The sequence below is a fragment of the Prinia subflava genome, chromosome 1 (assembly GCF_021018805.1).
Source record: "Prinia subflava isolate CZ2003 ecotype Zambia chromosome 1, Cam_Psub_1.2, whole genome shotgun sequence".
NCBI classification, from domain to species: Eukaryota; Metazoa; Chordata; class Aves; order Passeriformes; family Cisticolidae; genus Prinia; species Prinia subflava.
In genome coordinates this window covers 130,121,028-130,137,235 of record NC_086247.1, presented here as the reverse complement: position 1 = coordinate 130,137,235, position 16,208 = coordinate 130,121,028, and the positions used below count along the sequence as shown (strand labels likewise).

General features: G+C 39.7%; 1 protein-coding gene across 3 annotated transcripts in view; it reads right to left on the bottom strand.

The window, feature by feature from the left end:
* Positions 1-15,947, bottom strand: part of CALCR (calcitonin receptor) — a 155,268-nt gene extending 139,321 nt beyond the window's left edge. For 2 of the 3 annotated variants that reach the window (XM_063412197.1, XM_063412215.1), the window contains exon 1: positions 15,807-15,947. The gene's annotated coding sequence lies outside the window, so the exon portion shown is untranslated. The remainder of the gene's footprint in view (positions 1-15,806) is intronic. The other variant, XM_063412206.1, reaches the window with a different exon arrangement.
* Between the last annotated feature and the right edge of the window lie 261 nt (positions 15,948-16,208).

Here is a 16,208-nt window from a genome sequence, read left to right as displayed (position 1 = left end):
GGCTGTATCTTAACAATCTATTTACCCTTTTTTTTCTCTTCTTCTCCATTAGGCTAACAGGTACTGTTGGTACTGCCCAGGCTTTCCATTGAAAACAATTAAAAGATGCAATCTATGCACACACATGCAGAGATGCACACAAGCAAACGTGATGGGATTAATATTTTTTAGGGGAAAATCAGCTGTGCTTTTGGCTCTGGTCAAAAAGAAAAGTTAAAAAAGAAGTTTCAGCTCTGGGTTTATATTTCCTGGGTTTGTGAGATTATTTCAGCCCTGTTATCTAATTGTTCAGCCACTACATTCTGCCTCAAATATTGGGTCTCCTTGTTATTTACAATATTGCTTTCTAGTAGGAAACTGCCAAGTATACTTAGGTCTAACAGTTGTGGAGTGCAAGATACCAGAAAAATCCTCAGAATTGGAATGGGTTTGTAGTCTCCATAATTAAACATAAACCTTCAGAAAAGTGTGTAGCTCTTGCCCATGTCTTGTTATAGAGTACTAACAAAAGAGAAGGACACATGGTCATTTACCAGGCAGACCAATTTATTCTATTCTAGCAGAGTTAAAAGACAAACATGGATTAAATTTATACTTACCTTCTCCAGATTCCTTCTCACTAAAAGATTAACGCAAAGTAATATTAATTATATAAGTAGATTTTAAATCTTTGCTTTAGATCATACTGTCATTTTTGCTATGTGCACTGTTTGCTACATTGACAGTACAAAGAGGATTTCATATGAATCAACTTTTTTCAAGTAAGAGTTAAGGCTTTAATACAACAAGTGTGATGTACAAGGGGTCACAGTGCTGGTTTACATAGTTTTAAAAGAATGACCAACATGCCCTCTAAGAGTATCCTTCTTTTTGTAATTGGAAGAAGTATTTGGTGCAGTAACTGATGTGCTTTTTATCCACCAATACATAGTTCATTCTTCTCACTTGCTCTAACTTCACACTCCTTGGGAGCTCTATGATTTTTTTCTATTTCATTCCTATTGACACAGCACAGCAATCTGATCTTAACCCGGCACCTGCGTGTCAGCAAGTCAAGACTCCTCTTTAAATCTGTGCTCACAGAGCTTTCATGCCTGACTCTCAACAGGAACAGCTGTGTCACAAGGATCTCAGAGCATGTCCACTCAGTGGAGAGACAAGGCAGGTTTGAGGGTGGTAGATGGGCACTCCCAGAGTGGCACCGAGGCAGCCCAAGGCAGCCAGTGGAGAGCAGGATCATCAGTCTGGTAATGCCAGTCTGGCCCCCACCAGCACAGCTTGGACCAGCACTGCCCCAGGCAACCCCTGTCCCACGTGCCTGCTAGCCAGGAAAGGTGAAAGGGGTCCTGGCTTCCCTGGATTACACCATCTGAGGCCACCACACACTGCCTCCATACGAGGAGTACCTGGGGTCAGTCCAGTCTCCTCATTAGACACTGAGATTAATTTTGTCAAGTATTTTTATTGTATTTTACCATTTTACTTCATGGCATGAAAAGATAGATGCTCTGATTCCAGCCTGCATAACCACAGATTTAAAGGTATGAATTCAGGCTAGTGATTTAAATGGTTATGACTTATTTATGGAAATGCCCATTATACACCATTTCACAATCCCTGAATAAAGGGAGTTCTGCCCAAGGGTAGCAGAAATTATGGGAAGAAAAAGGCAAAAGAGAGGGTTTCTTTAATTATTAGCCAACTAGACTGACTCTAAGCAGAGAGGTAAAAGGTCTGTAAGCAGATGGGATAGGGGCCTTGCTTCAATGTGACAGGAATTGCATTATGCACACTGATCATACTTTAGGAGTGTATTTCCTAGCTACAGAAACCCCTAGTTCTACCTAAATAAACAGTGCAGATAGATTCTCCGTTTTCTCCTCTTGGGAAAAGTCACATCATACAAGTTATCTTGCGTACTCAAGCAGTTCTATGTGTTCCCTGTCTGTTTGGCAGTGCTTCTTACTTGCTCTATTTGCCTTAAAAATTTCACTTAGGATGAGGATACTATGGAAAATAGTTTTTGAAAGGCTGCTTTAATAAAATTATAAGAAAAAGAAATTACTGATTTTTAAGAACACCAAATCTACCTTTTCAAACTTTCCACCCTCATGCTTAGTCCATACCCAAGGATTATCTTGAAATATCAAAGACAATTAAGAAAGAAGAAACTGTTCAGGAATAATCATGTATAAATCAAGCAAAATGGAGAAAGAGGAAAGGTAGTTTTTGACTAGATCTCTCTCTCAAATAGATATGCGGATATCTGAAGGAGTCTCCAAAAGTCTCTCTCTTTTTTTCTTTTTAACTTGGTGTTCTGTTGTACATAATCCTATTGTTTAGGGATTTAGCAGATTTTGAGTAAGTCAGTGTACCAAACAGGATTTCACCAGTATGATATTCCTTTCCAATGACACAGGTATGAGACCCTATGAGAATTCTAGAGGTGTCCTAAGTATGGTAAAAAAGTATCTTAGATATTTTACAGGATCCCCTATTTTAACTACTTTGAATAACAGATCACACTTTGTATTAGTTCCTGTCACAGAAAAACCTGCCCCTGAACACGTTTCAGTCTCTCTGACAGGATGGCAGTGCTTCCAGCTTTGGGAGCTGCCTCATGCCCTAGCACCACCTCATTCCTCTTGCAGTGTGTAAAATCTGTGCTTAAAAAAATACCTTAAAAGGAATCAAAGTATGAAGAACAGAGCTGTGCTTCTTTTATCAGGCTAATGTGAGAGAAAATGTGAGTTCTTCATGGACTCACATTTGTTAGCATTAAACGTGAATGCTAGCAGACTGGGTGTCAGACTTCCACCTTCCTGAAGATTGATGAGCTTTATTCAACAGCATTAAGATTAACATTAGCTCTCAACAGTATTCTAAGTATAACAGCTTTACCTTTCTGGGGCTTTTTTTGCAGTCTAAGGCACTTAAATTTCTGCATTGTTTTCACTTTCTACCTTTGTTTTTGCTAATGGATGAAATTTTTACCAAAGACTGAGTACAATGACGTTAAAAGATCTTCTAAAGAAACATGTGGTACTTGCTTGTAACACTTTATGTGTTTGTAAATCACTGGTGTCCATATGTCATATAAAGTCTCTTTTGGAATTAAATTCATAAAACCAGATTCATGCAATAAAGTCATCATTAAAGCCTCCCCAGATTATAAAGGTAACTCCAAAGTTAGAAATCACTTGCATAACCCTTATTTAGCCTTTTTGGGAACAGTTATTACAGTTTTAAATGCTAGTTGTCACACTTCTTTTGCCCTTGGAATCCTTCTTTGCTGTTTTTTTAAGGGTGAACAGTGCCCACTTAAAGAAAAGTGATTCAACACTTCATCACTGGTAGTCAGTGTATTTCATTTATTGTACATACATAAAACCTTTCATGGCTTTATTGATTTCTCTACATGACTTTTTCCTTGGTGCTCATTTCTGTTGTATAAATGCTTCACTGAAAAATAACATGTGAACTACTGCTGTTTGAGAGATAGAATTATCATGATTCCACAGATGAAAAGCCAATGTTGCATTGATGGGTTGGCATTTTTTCCCTTAATCAAAGACTTCTAAAACTTACTACCTGCTTTCAGTAGCTCAGCATATCATACAGATAAGGGATGCAGAAGCAAGATCTAACACATGGAAGGAAAAACATTTAAAGACAGCTGACAGGGAGTAGTGCTTTTGTAAACATTATATAAGTGTACATCACTATTGCAATGTCCACAGCTCATGCAGCACATCCTGTAGAGGAATTTTCCCATGGAATGCAGCCTTTTATTTCAAGGCAAACTGTGTCTATTTTCTAAATTTCCTAGGCCATTTTTACATTGTACATAAAAACCTGTTCCTCCTTCAACTTCCTATAGAGATGACATAATTTCTGCTATGTAGCAGGTGAGTTGCTTACCCTACTCTGAGTTTAATTTCCTTCGGAGAGATCAGTTCTTTCAGCTCTTTTCCTTTCTTCCATTTTTGGATATGCCTGGATGCCTCCTTTTGAGACCACAGTAATTCCCTGAGTCATAGAATAAAATTGGCTGTAAAGGACCTCTGGAGATAATCTAGTATGCCTCCTGCTCAAAGCAGGGCTAACTTCAAAGCTAGATCTGCTTATTCAGGATCATATCCAGGCTAGTTTGAATCTCCACAAGAAGGGCAATTCCACAGTTTCTCTGGGCAATCCATTCCAGTGCCCTACTGCTACCACTCCTCTGCTTGCTAATGATTTGGATCTGACTGTGATTTTGAAATGTCCCCAGTACCATGTGATTAACACTATTGGATTTTAGTGGCATTCACTCTGGTAAGAATGTGAGACATTCTGCCATTCCAAGACCTTTCTTCTTCAATATACCATGTGCAGATACAAGTACAATTTACCAGTAGATTTTCTGAAACACTGCCTTCTGGATAAAGTGTTGGAAAGCACTAATTAGCTGCTCTCCTTGTCCTATCAGACTTTCCAGTATCAAACTGTGCATCTAACATAATTTGGTTGTTAGAGAGGGCCTGGAAGTGATGACATTTAGCATGAGTGGATTGTTTTGTTCCTGTCTCATTGCATGATTGTTCTTGTGTTGATTTGTTCTTGATTCATTGCCTTAAAGATCTTTAATATCTATGCATACATGGAATACCCTATCATTTTTCTTCTCTACTGCCATCATCAAGTGCACCCTTTCCCATGGCTTCTTCACTTTTCTAATTAACATCTTTATTGCCAGGGGGCTGGCAGTGGAAATAGCTATCACACAGCAGTGCACTTCTGGTGCTGCCTTCTAGGTAGATTCTGCAGCAAGCAGTTGACATTGTCTATTTTCAAACACACTCATAAACAATTATACGGGCCTGCCAGACTAAAAATCCTTTTCCATTTTCTACTTCTTTTTATGTATTTACCAAATACATAATTTAATATACATAAATCACATTTGATATACAGCTAACCTTTATATGCAAAATGATTTCTGCAGGAGCTCTCATTTCTATTATAGAGATATCTGGATATTTACTTGTATCTTTAGACTTTTATCTGCATAGAATAAATGTTCTTGTATACTACTAGCCATGTTTTATGCCACACACTCAAACTTTCCTAAAGTCAGTCCCAAAACTTGTCCCCAATACTGATGCTCATTTTTATGGCTATTTTTTCTTAATTTATTTGAAAACATGTATATCTCACCACTATAAATCTCTCTTTTTTAACAGCAACATTTCTGCTGGCTGCTTTCCCCAGCAACATTCTTCAGCTGCACACTTTTCACCTTTGATCTCCTCAGTTTGCTTTGCAGTATTTAGCATACATATTCTTAAACACCTGCTTTTCATTTTTCATTTTATGATACTCCCATACTCACTGGCAGCTTGCTGGGTTTGTGGCTCTGGACCATGCTTCTAATGTGAACTAACACTTTGGTTAGTGTTTCTCTCTGGGACTGTGCACACAAATGACAGCTGACCCACATTTTATCATCTACATATCATCACCATTACTGAAATGTCCCCTCATCTGATCTGTATCTTTTATGCTCTAGATCTTCTAGCAGTAGTCTAGAATGTTCAAGTCTCCTCCACTGACATATATAGTTTTATTTCATTTTTACCTCTCCTCAGCAAAACCAGTCTTTTTGTAATCAATTTCAGCTGGTTGATTCACTCACACCAAAGGACTCAGTAGGACCTCAGCTTTCCTAAGATTTCTTTGTTCAACAGAGAATTTCTCTCTCTGAAGCCATATACTCAAATTACTCCATCTATCCACATTTCCTCTGTCAGCTTCAAAACTTTTGCCTTATAGACATCTACAAATCTTCTCATCTCACTGCTGTACAAAATAATATGAGAAGCAAGATCATCCTCATTCTTTGCCTGAAGTCCAGCAAAAAAGATTCTATCAACCAAAACCATGCACTAAATGAAGCTTTCTTCTTTTAAAAAGTTTATACTTCTAGCCTTTCTCTGTGTGAAGAACATAAAATTTTCTTCAGTTTCTGTCTGTGAGCTTGGTTTAAATTACTAGCATAAAGACTGGTACAGGGCTTACGGTCTGCAAGCCCTGCTCACACACTGAATGTGCTGAACCAGAAAGAGCTGCTACAATCAATTAGCTTTCCAGGCAGCTTCTGTACCCTACCCACTGAAAACATGATAAACCCATGAAGAGTAAATATCACCATCCTAGGATCATTGCAGCAGTGTTTTAACTACACATGGTGAAAATGGCTCATGTAAGAGACTAGAGTGTTTAAACTCTAGAGTGTTTAAGCTCTAGAGTGTTTAAACTAAAGTTCTTCACCAAAAATCTTCACAGATGTGTGCCGACAGCAGAATATGGATGAGACTCTGGCAGGTCATGTATGGCTGCTGCACTGTCAAAGATATTGCCTCTTTCTACTCTGAGCTTCTCCATTATGAACTTTTTCCTGTAGTACTCCCATTTTCTCCCAGACATTAGCTGTTTCTTCTCACTCATTTCCACTCTCCATTCTTTCAGTACTATTTACTATTCCTAGTCAGACATAGCTCCTTCCAAGCTTTCTGCCACTGCAGTTTGAATCTCTTTCCCAGGCCTTCAGTTTCTCCCCTTCTTGAAGCTCTCATTTTCCTGGCTTCGTGACTCCAGTATATTTAGTGGGGAAGGGGAGAGGTAATTGTGTCTCTTTCAATGCATCTTCCTCCTAATTTTCCGATGTCCTGCAAGTTCCTACCCCATCTAGCCTCTAAATGCCCGTTTTTGGAAATGTCAGTGGTGTTCAAATATCAGTTTCTCCCTTCAGCATCTAATGTGTTGTACAAGCTTGTCCTTCTCAAATGACTCCTGTCCCAGATTCCACACTCTACTGGTCCTCAGTACTAACTCCTAATTCCAGCATTCCTCTTCCATGCGTGAAACCATTTCCATTTTCCCATACTGTTTATACCTCTTCCTGCTCTTCTTTTGTACTTTAGGCGTGTTCTCTCAGCTCTCCCTTAGGCAGCACAAACTGGCTTATACTACCTCAAAACCGTGACTGCAGAGGAGAGCTCGAAGGTCTGGGTTGTACATGTGTGGGTGTGTTCTTACACAAATGTAGAAGGTTCAGTCTTGACTCAGAACCCATCTACTGCCAAGTCCATTTTCCATTGCATGATAGCACAAGAACTTCTCAGGCAAAAAGAGCGACCAGAACTTGTGAAAGTAAGCAAAGCAATGCATCATGCACCAGAGGAGATCTTTAGAGATCGTGAAAATTATCTGGCTAAAATTTCCCAAATAAATCCAACAGACTGAAGATACACTTTTTTTTTTTTTTTTTAATACTTATGCACTGTGAATAGGGTTATTTTCTCTCCAATATCTCTTCCAGTCTGTTGCATCCTTGTCCATCTAAAACATGTCAGCTTCTGAGTTTACGACACTTACTATATTACAGTGAAATTTAAAAAATTGAAAAAGTATTTCAATATTAAAAAAATTATACATAACTGAAATTTTGATAACTTGCAAAAGGATTTTTATAATGATAGTAAAAACCAAGATTTTATTTTAAAAATCCTGTAATTAATTCATATGTTTAATTTTTGCTTCAAAAAAATTTTAACATTTTCAACAGTAACATTAGTTCTGAAATTTCTTAGATTCTACCCTGAAGTAATTGACATTACTAACTTTCTTTAAATATTAAACCTGTGTGATTTCTCCATGTGGAATTACACATCAGTTGAAAAAATATAATCCATAACTTCAAGAAACCTCTCATCAAACATGTTCTTTGACATGGTTTGGGATATGTCTGTAACATTTGATGATCTACATGACAATAAATAATATACTGACCATATGTTGCAAGTTATGTAAATAAGTAGACAAATTATAGGTTTTGATACTAATAAAGCACTGTCCCAATATTTTGCAAGGGAATGGAGATACTTTCAGTTAATATTTGAGGTTACTCAGGACCCTTTCTGCATACAGTACATACAGACCTTCTGGCTTCGTCACACTCATTTCTCATGCACTGCAGGCCATTAAGCCCCACTTCTTCTCCTCTTATTAGAGGGGAGGCTACTAGTTTAAATGCAAAGATTTGTGTAACTTCTGTCACTGTGTAGACAACCCAAACAGCTACGGCAATGACAAAATGCTGGACTTGGCTTGGATTGTTACTCTGCATGTAAATCTGAACACCAGATGAAACAGCAGTGATAAATTTATTTGATGACTACCTACTGGTTTCTCCAGTGATGACCTCTGATTACATCAGGCATTTCATGGGATAAACATTTTTCTTCCAAAGCATTTCAGATCTGATTGCCAATAAAGTCAGCAGGCGTTTAAACACTTAAAAATCCCCACATACTTGTTTTCTTTTCAGTGCTGAAATTTCTCCAGTCTTTAAGAAATATACACTATCAAATACCCTGAGGCAATAAAAACAAAAAATGCAAGAATTTCTGATCTCTGGTCTGATTTATCTGTGAGAACATATGGTAACAATGATTATTATTTATTACTTGATCCTGCTTCAACTCAAAATGTACTTGGCAACATTTGAACACAGAAGAAAACATTGTATTCTAACACAGAAGAGCTCAAAGTCTTAAAAGACTCAGATCCTTCAGCAGTCTGTGGTGGTGGAAATGGTCCTGAGAACATTAAAGGAAATCTCCACTCACACCATTTGTTCCCCATCACCGAGTTTTAATTAAGACCAGGGCTTAAAGGACTTGCTAAACTCCAAGCACTACAACTCTGCACAGTAAGGAGCCTGTGATCAGCTGTCTATGGGTTACTTCTTCAGTTTCTCAATGTTCTTAAAAACCCTGTAGCAAAGCCAAAGATTTACCAGAGATTCTCTAAGCTAGTTTGACTAAACTGCCCTTTGAAATGTAAATTTCAAAATGAAATGGAATTTCCCCTGCAACAATATAGGTAAATGAAAGACAGTGCTGTCTATTAGTTAATCAGGCATTTTGTACAGTAACTTCCCAGTTCATCTTTACCACTAAATGCTCAAGTGCATATAGCATTCAAAATACCTCTTTCTTCTGAGTTTTCCCGTTCCTCCAAAACATTTCACTCTTTAATAAAATTTTGTGTTATTTGATGCAATTTCTGCATCCCATACCCTTCAGAGTCCAGTGTTTCCATCCCTGCAGCAACAGCACTACTGAGGATAACAACAGTAAATCTACTGTTCCCTTTCTGTATTTTTTTGAAGACAAAAGAAAGTGAAGATCCCATTAGGAGCTGGATTGGCTAGTGAGAACAGAAGGAGTTCTTACCCAGATGGGATCCAACTTTTAGTCACGTGAGGACACTCATTAGTGGTAGACAGGTTTCTTTTTTAGCAAATCCAAGACACTTCAGAATGTTTCTCTAAGCAATCTAAGTAGTGAAGGTGTGAGCATCCTCTCTCCTGTCCTTCAGTATTTAAGGCTGGATAAGATTGCACGCAACGCCTTAAAAAGTATTAAATGCTCACCCTGCTTGGTGAGCTAGTATAGTCTGGGGAGAGACTATCACGGCAAGGTAAAGTTCATCTAAGATCTTTTGTGTTCATTGTATACAATGGATAACAGCCCATAACATAAAAATATGGCAAATGACACCATCATGTTTCAGCAATGAAAAGGAAGTGCAAAGGCAGAGAGGGGCCTAGTGATAAAGCACCTGCACAGTGCAGGTAATTAAGACTACAGAACACATGCTAAAGACAAGGGGTACAGGTCACTAAGATTATGTGAACAGAGACAGATATCAAAGAAAGTTGGAAAATGTCGCATGGTAATAGGTCTGCTCAAAAGAACATGCCAAATAAAGTGAGACAGAGATATTTTGTACTGAAGAAAGCGTGAAACATCACCAGTTTGCCACCAAACTGTAATGGGGGTAAGTTTAAACAGAAAAATCATTTTGAGGACTCCTGTTGTTTCTTCACAGATCACAAGCCACATCCAGCTTGGCCTTGAACACTTCCAAGTATGCAACATCCACAACTTCTCTGGGCAACCTGTTCTAGTGTCTCACCACTCTTATCTAAAGTTTTTTCCTCCTATACAATCTACATCTGCCCTCTTTCAGTTTAAAGCCATTCCCCTTTGTCCTATCACTACATGCCTTTGTAAAATATCACTCTCCAGCCCTCTTGTTGACGCATTTTAAGTACTGGAGGGTTGCTATAAGGTGCCCCTGGAGCTTTCTCTTCTCCAGGCTGAACAGCCCCAACTCCCTCAGTCTGTCTTCACAGCAGAGGTGTTCCAGCCCTCTGATCAACTTCACGTCCTTCCTCCAGGACCACTCCAAGAGGTTCACATCCTTCTTATGTTGGTGGTCCCAGAGCTGGATGCAGAGAATCACCTCCCCTGACGTGGTGGTCACGCTGCTTTCTGTGCAGCCCAGGACGTGTCTGACTTTCTGGGCTGCGCGAGCACTTGGCCAGCTCATGCTGAGCTTCTCTCCAACCTGGTATTCTGACTCACTTAAGTCATGATAGCTAGATTTGCTACAGATAGCTGCTGTGGCACACAATACCTGTAGGGAAGATCAAGATAGAAATAAAATACAACTGAAGAGCTACCTGTGACTTCTCTAAGCAGTTAACACTCATTGCTGATATCAGCTAGAGGGAAATCAAGACTAACAAAGAGTCATCCATCTGCATACATCACAGCTTAGATGCTTCAGTCACTTGAGCTTTCTGATGTTAGACGATGCCTCAGTGCTGCCTGAGAGAAACAGAAGTGGCTAATTCACTCTATGAATTTATTCAGTCTTTGGCTACCTTTCTCTATCTTCCATCAAGCTCCAAACAGTGCCATGAATGACAGCAGTTTTTGTTATGTGAACACTGAAAAGTAAGTAAATATTTCATTATTAAAAAACCACAAGCAGAAAATGTAGCTGACCTTTGAAGGGACACTGTGCCAAATTCAGTTTCATTCCAGTCACTAATAAAAGGTAAAACAGAAGTTTAATTTGTTTTCCATTTACAAGTGTATCTCAGCACAGTCTCAATCATGAAGTCTTTGTAATGGCAATACTATGTTTTCAGAGTCATTTAATATATTTAAAATGGTATTTTTAATTGTCAGCTTTATTCTGAGATGACAACTCTGAAGACATAGCACAATTCATCTTGACTCAAACAACCTCCAAATATGTCTGTAAACTCACTTGGCATTGCCTGAAGACTGTTCCATTTCTACAAGAAATAACTAGAATAAAAATTATCTTCCTAGTTGTCAAGGGGCAGTTAAGTGCTTTGTAGACCAATCAGGAAGAGAAAGGCTTTTCAAACATCTCCTTTTGAATAACAACAATTTTATAATCCCTGCTTTACCCCAAGGTAATGAGGACATCACAAAATAAGCATGTCAAAGCCACCAACAAATTTACATCATATCTTAATACTCCTTGAAAGTACTTATCATTAGAACAATCTTGAATAAAATGCAGTGAAACCACTGATTTATAAATACTGCTTATTTATTTGAATTTATCAAATGTATTGTTCATCTAACTCTTCATAATAATTAATATTATTCATCAAAAACCACAGCCAAAGTGATTTCGTTCTTCTATACACTGCTGGATATGACCAAGGAAGAAATTATTTGCTAAACAGCGTCACATGGAACTATAACACTGAAATGTGACATAGTAAACTGAAATGCATGCTTATTTCAAAAAACACTCCTAAGAGTGTGATGATAACAGCATTCTGCCAAATCTATGTTAGGTCTTCTGTATTATAAATGATAAAAAAGCCAGGGTCCATCATGCTGAGATGCAGTAGAGAAGAAAATGCAATTCATTACATGAACTGCATTTTTCAGTTAGTTTTGTGTGCAATATTTACAGGTAAGAAAATGACTACTGCACCATCTGTCCACCTCCTGGACCCAGGAGTCTTCTTCCCCCATGTTTCCCCAGTCTCTGGTGCACAGGTCAATTTGATCTTTGTAGAAAGCCACTTTTAGGACTACACTTCAGTATGTAACTGGCTAAAACCAGTTCTAGTTCTCCTGTCTACCATATGATCCTAATTCAGAAGGCATTTTGGGAACCATGGAAAAACACATGGCAGCACATCTCTGATGTGCTCTATATGTACTCTTGGTCCCCGTGCTATTCCCCATCAACTATGACTAATGACTACACTTTCTTCTTATGGCTGAGCACCCGAATTTCTTGTACTGCCTTGGTTAAGTGGTAAATCTTTGCATACATCCATACAAAACAGCACAGAGAGTCCAAAGGCACTCACTGCCAGAGGGCAACTACCACCCCCAGGTCCTTCCCATGCTCCTTAACTGAGAGTCACCTCAGAAGCGTGGAGCCAACTGAACAGCTCACAGGCTCTCTGGTGAGGCAAGATCATATCTTTGGTTTTTTCAGAGGATGGCCTGAAGAAAGATTTCTGTGGTATCTGTGGATACCACCTTGATTAAAAAGTTGTCCATCTGAAATGGCTGTAATCACACCCAGGAGGAAACTTGGATTTTCCAGTTGTGACTTCCAGGTGAACTATCAAGCCCAACATTGTTAGCAGTGCTCCTTCTTAACTGAGATGTGGACAATTCCTTCTATTGTTATCTTAGGTAGTTCTTCATGTGAGCAATTCATAGTGTCTCTTCATTTAAGTTACTTGGAAATTCACTCCATTGAAGTGACTAAAAGCAATGTCAAATGGAAAGTGGGTATAAGAGCAAAAACCAGTAAAAAACAATGTGTAATTATATGCTGTTCTGTGGAAGGCTACTAAATATAGAGATTAATACTGAAGAAAATAAGATCAGTGGAAAACAACATACAACCTTATGGTATGGGTCATTAATTTCTGGGTACCTTTATTAAAGAATCATCTAATGCTCTTAAAAGGTGCTCAGTCTACAGCTGTTATGTACAGAGTATTCATGTTTCAGACCAGGATCATCATCTGGCCTTTGGCTAGATGTCTTAGACCTTCTTGATTATTTACACTGCAAATTTTTGAAGAGAGTGAATTTAACTCTGTGTGTGTAGTTCTAGATAGGGAGCTGACTGGATGCTGCTCTAACGTCAACAATGGTTGAAAGTACTCAGTGCTTAACAGGATCACTCCTGAAAGGCCCAGGTAAGATCTATGCTGCCATTAGTATGAGTTTCAATATTGACAAATGACAACAGTTAGGACCCAAACATTTATTACCAGAAATAAAAAAGAGTTTACCAGCTTACTAATAAGTAGAACCAACTATCACTTTCAAAACTGAATTTCATTGTATTTGCTAGCATAACTTGCAGCCAACTATTTAGTTTCTTATTTTCCCAAAGCTTCTATCTGCATGCATTAAAAACAAACAAACAAACAAAATCATAGAAGAGTCTTTTTTTCTATCTGATAATTTTTCAGGAACTTTGAGACGTGATATGCTCTGTCTTCCTCTATTTTTCATTATACAAAACTAGTCGGAATTACTTGCAGCTATGTTGGTCACACCACAATTATTATGACCCAGGACTTGCATGTAGCTTGTTATAGGTCCACAGATACAGATTTAAAATTAACTGACTAGGTTTTAAGCATTATCCCATTTTATCTTGATCTAGAAGAGAGCTGGAATAAAAATAATACATCAAACTCTCTGTAGAACATTGTTTTCATCTTTAATGAAAATTTTCATCTTTTTCAGATGCTTTTCAAAATCACTCATCAAAATCATGTAGGCATGCAAAGAAAAAGTTTGCTAAACTAGATTCTGTCAGTTTATGAAGCTAATCCTTGTAAACATATTATTAATTAATATTTCATTAAGATTTTTAGAAAAGATACTTCTGTTCGTTCATTTCTCAACAAAGCTGATGAACTGCAGAGAACTAAACTGTAACATGGCTCAGTTGTTTGCTGGTATTTTTATCATAATTCAAATATTTAGCAGTTTACTTGTAAACATCTTGTCCACAAGCAAAATAATCTGAAAATATTCCCCCCTGTTCTGCTTGAATACCTTGGTTAAAATATGGTGCATATGCAAACTGCAATCCAACCTTTTAATGAAAACGTGATCGAGTCTGATGAAACATAAAAATTGGAGTGTAAGACAAATCTGAACTGCCTACTCCTCTTGAAAGCACAAACCAGTTTATTCTATATAGCTTTTATAAACAAGTACCTGTGTGGCACTTATTCATGATTCTAAAGCAGTACTATGTGGAGTTGTTTGAAGTGCCGGATTTAAACATTGCCACTTGAATTTCTAACTAAATTTGGCTGGCACTCACTATGAATGATAATGAAGACCTATGGTGAAATCCACCCTTTGGAGGGGTTAATTGGGATTTTGCCATTTATCTTAACAGGACCAACATCTACTCAAGATTTATAAAGTTTGCATACAATACAATGTTTAGATATAATACATGTCAGTAGGTACAGGGACACAGTATTTTAGTTCATTCAGAACTATTTCATGTCAGCTAGCATATACTATATATTACAGCTATAGTAAGCATCAGAGTGGCAGCTCAGCAGAAGTTGCCTACTGGCAAAGGTTATCACATGTCTGAAGAAATGACAATGAAGTATTAGCTCTCCTGTATTTAATTTACCTACTTGACAATTATGCCCAGGATTCTAAGAGGCGAATTAAATTCCCTCTTCAGCTCAACACCACCTGCAGTTTGAGCTGTTGGTAGCAAAGAAATGTTATCTTGGTCAGCCCTGATAACACTCAGCCCTAAAGCAGCACAGGGACCCTTTCACTGACCAAACACAGGGGTTCCCCCCACAATATCATCCTTCAGCCACTGAAGAAGAACAGGAGCAGAAGCAAGACCTTAATTTCATTCAGTGCATTTAAAAAAGCAAAGGCATTATATTGTGATGTCTTCTTTAATTCATTCTAAACTCCCTCTAATCAGACTACTTAACTCTAAAGTGCACAGTCCTGAGAAGAATATCATACACTGCATTACTCTTAAGAAGTTCAAGGGTTGCCAGTGTATATAAAAGCTTGGCAGGAAGACATCTGTTAGATATCGACAATATTGACTTTAAGAAGTCTTAAGATACACATCTTTCTATTTAGTCTTTTTATGAATGATTTTTTCATTCATCATTTCAGCTACAATTGCCATTCTGTAACTAAAATAAACCAGAAGTTTTCTCTTTCCTTTGCAAACCATCAACTACAATAACCTTGTCAAAAAACCCCCCAAACCACAAGAATGAAATCAATATAGCAATTTAAAGACAGAATTGGCAGGCACTATATTTTACTTGGACACATGCAATAAATAGCCTCATACATCAATCTACCGTCATCAATGGCAATACTCTGAAACCTACTAATGTTGTTTATTACATTTGCGGTGTGAAACGCCAAAGTAAGTACAGATATCGGTCCAGCAGATGAAAAATAACACGGAAATAATATCTGACATGCCTGAGAAGCACGAACTAGTGACTCAGGTGTCATTTAATGCCCTGTACTTCCAGCACGGAGAGCGGCCGCTCTACAGTCCATACGGTAGCGGCACTGCCCGCTCGCCAGCGCAGGAGCCGCAGCGGAGACTCCGGGATCCGCCGTGCCCCGTCCCCGCGCTGCGCCCGTCCCTCGCCCCTTCCCCGGGTGCACCGCAGCGGGCCGGGGCTCCTACAACCCACTCCGTCTTTCCCCGCTATTTTTGGGTGCACTGCCAGCCAGGGGCTGCGCTCCCCCCGCACCCCCTGCCCCGCGGGTTCGCCTCTCCCGCCCGGCCCGCCCCGCTGCCGCTCTCTCGGAGGCGGGTGGGCAAGGGCAGGAAGCGAAGTTGCCGGGACTTACGGTGGCAGCGCTACCGACGCTGGCGCGGCACCTCTCCCGGCTTCCCGTCACCTCGGGCCACCTCCTCGGCGGCTCCGTGCCCGCACCGGAGCAGCCCGGCCGGCCCTTCACTCCTCGGAGGGGCGCATGGCTCTGCCCGCTCCCCGACACCCGCCCGGTGGGTCCCCGCGTCCCGGAGGGGGCGGACAGGCACTAGCAAGGGTCGAGCCCCTCCGGCGGGGCTGCGCCTCGGGAAGCATCTGCCTCCTCTCTCCCGCGACGCGCCCACTCCCCGCTCCACCCCGGGCGCGGCGGGGCTTCGCGCCGACGTCGGTGCGGGGCGGCCGGAGCCCGCCCGGCGGCAGCAGCGCCTCCCCGCCCCCGCCGCTCCCGGCGCTGCTGCCGGCGGGGAGCGGGGCCGTG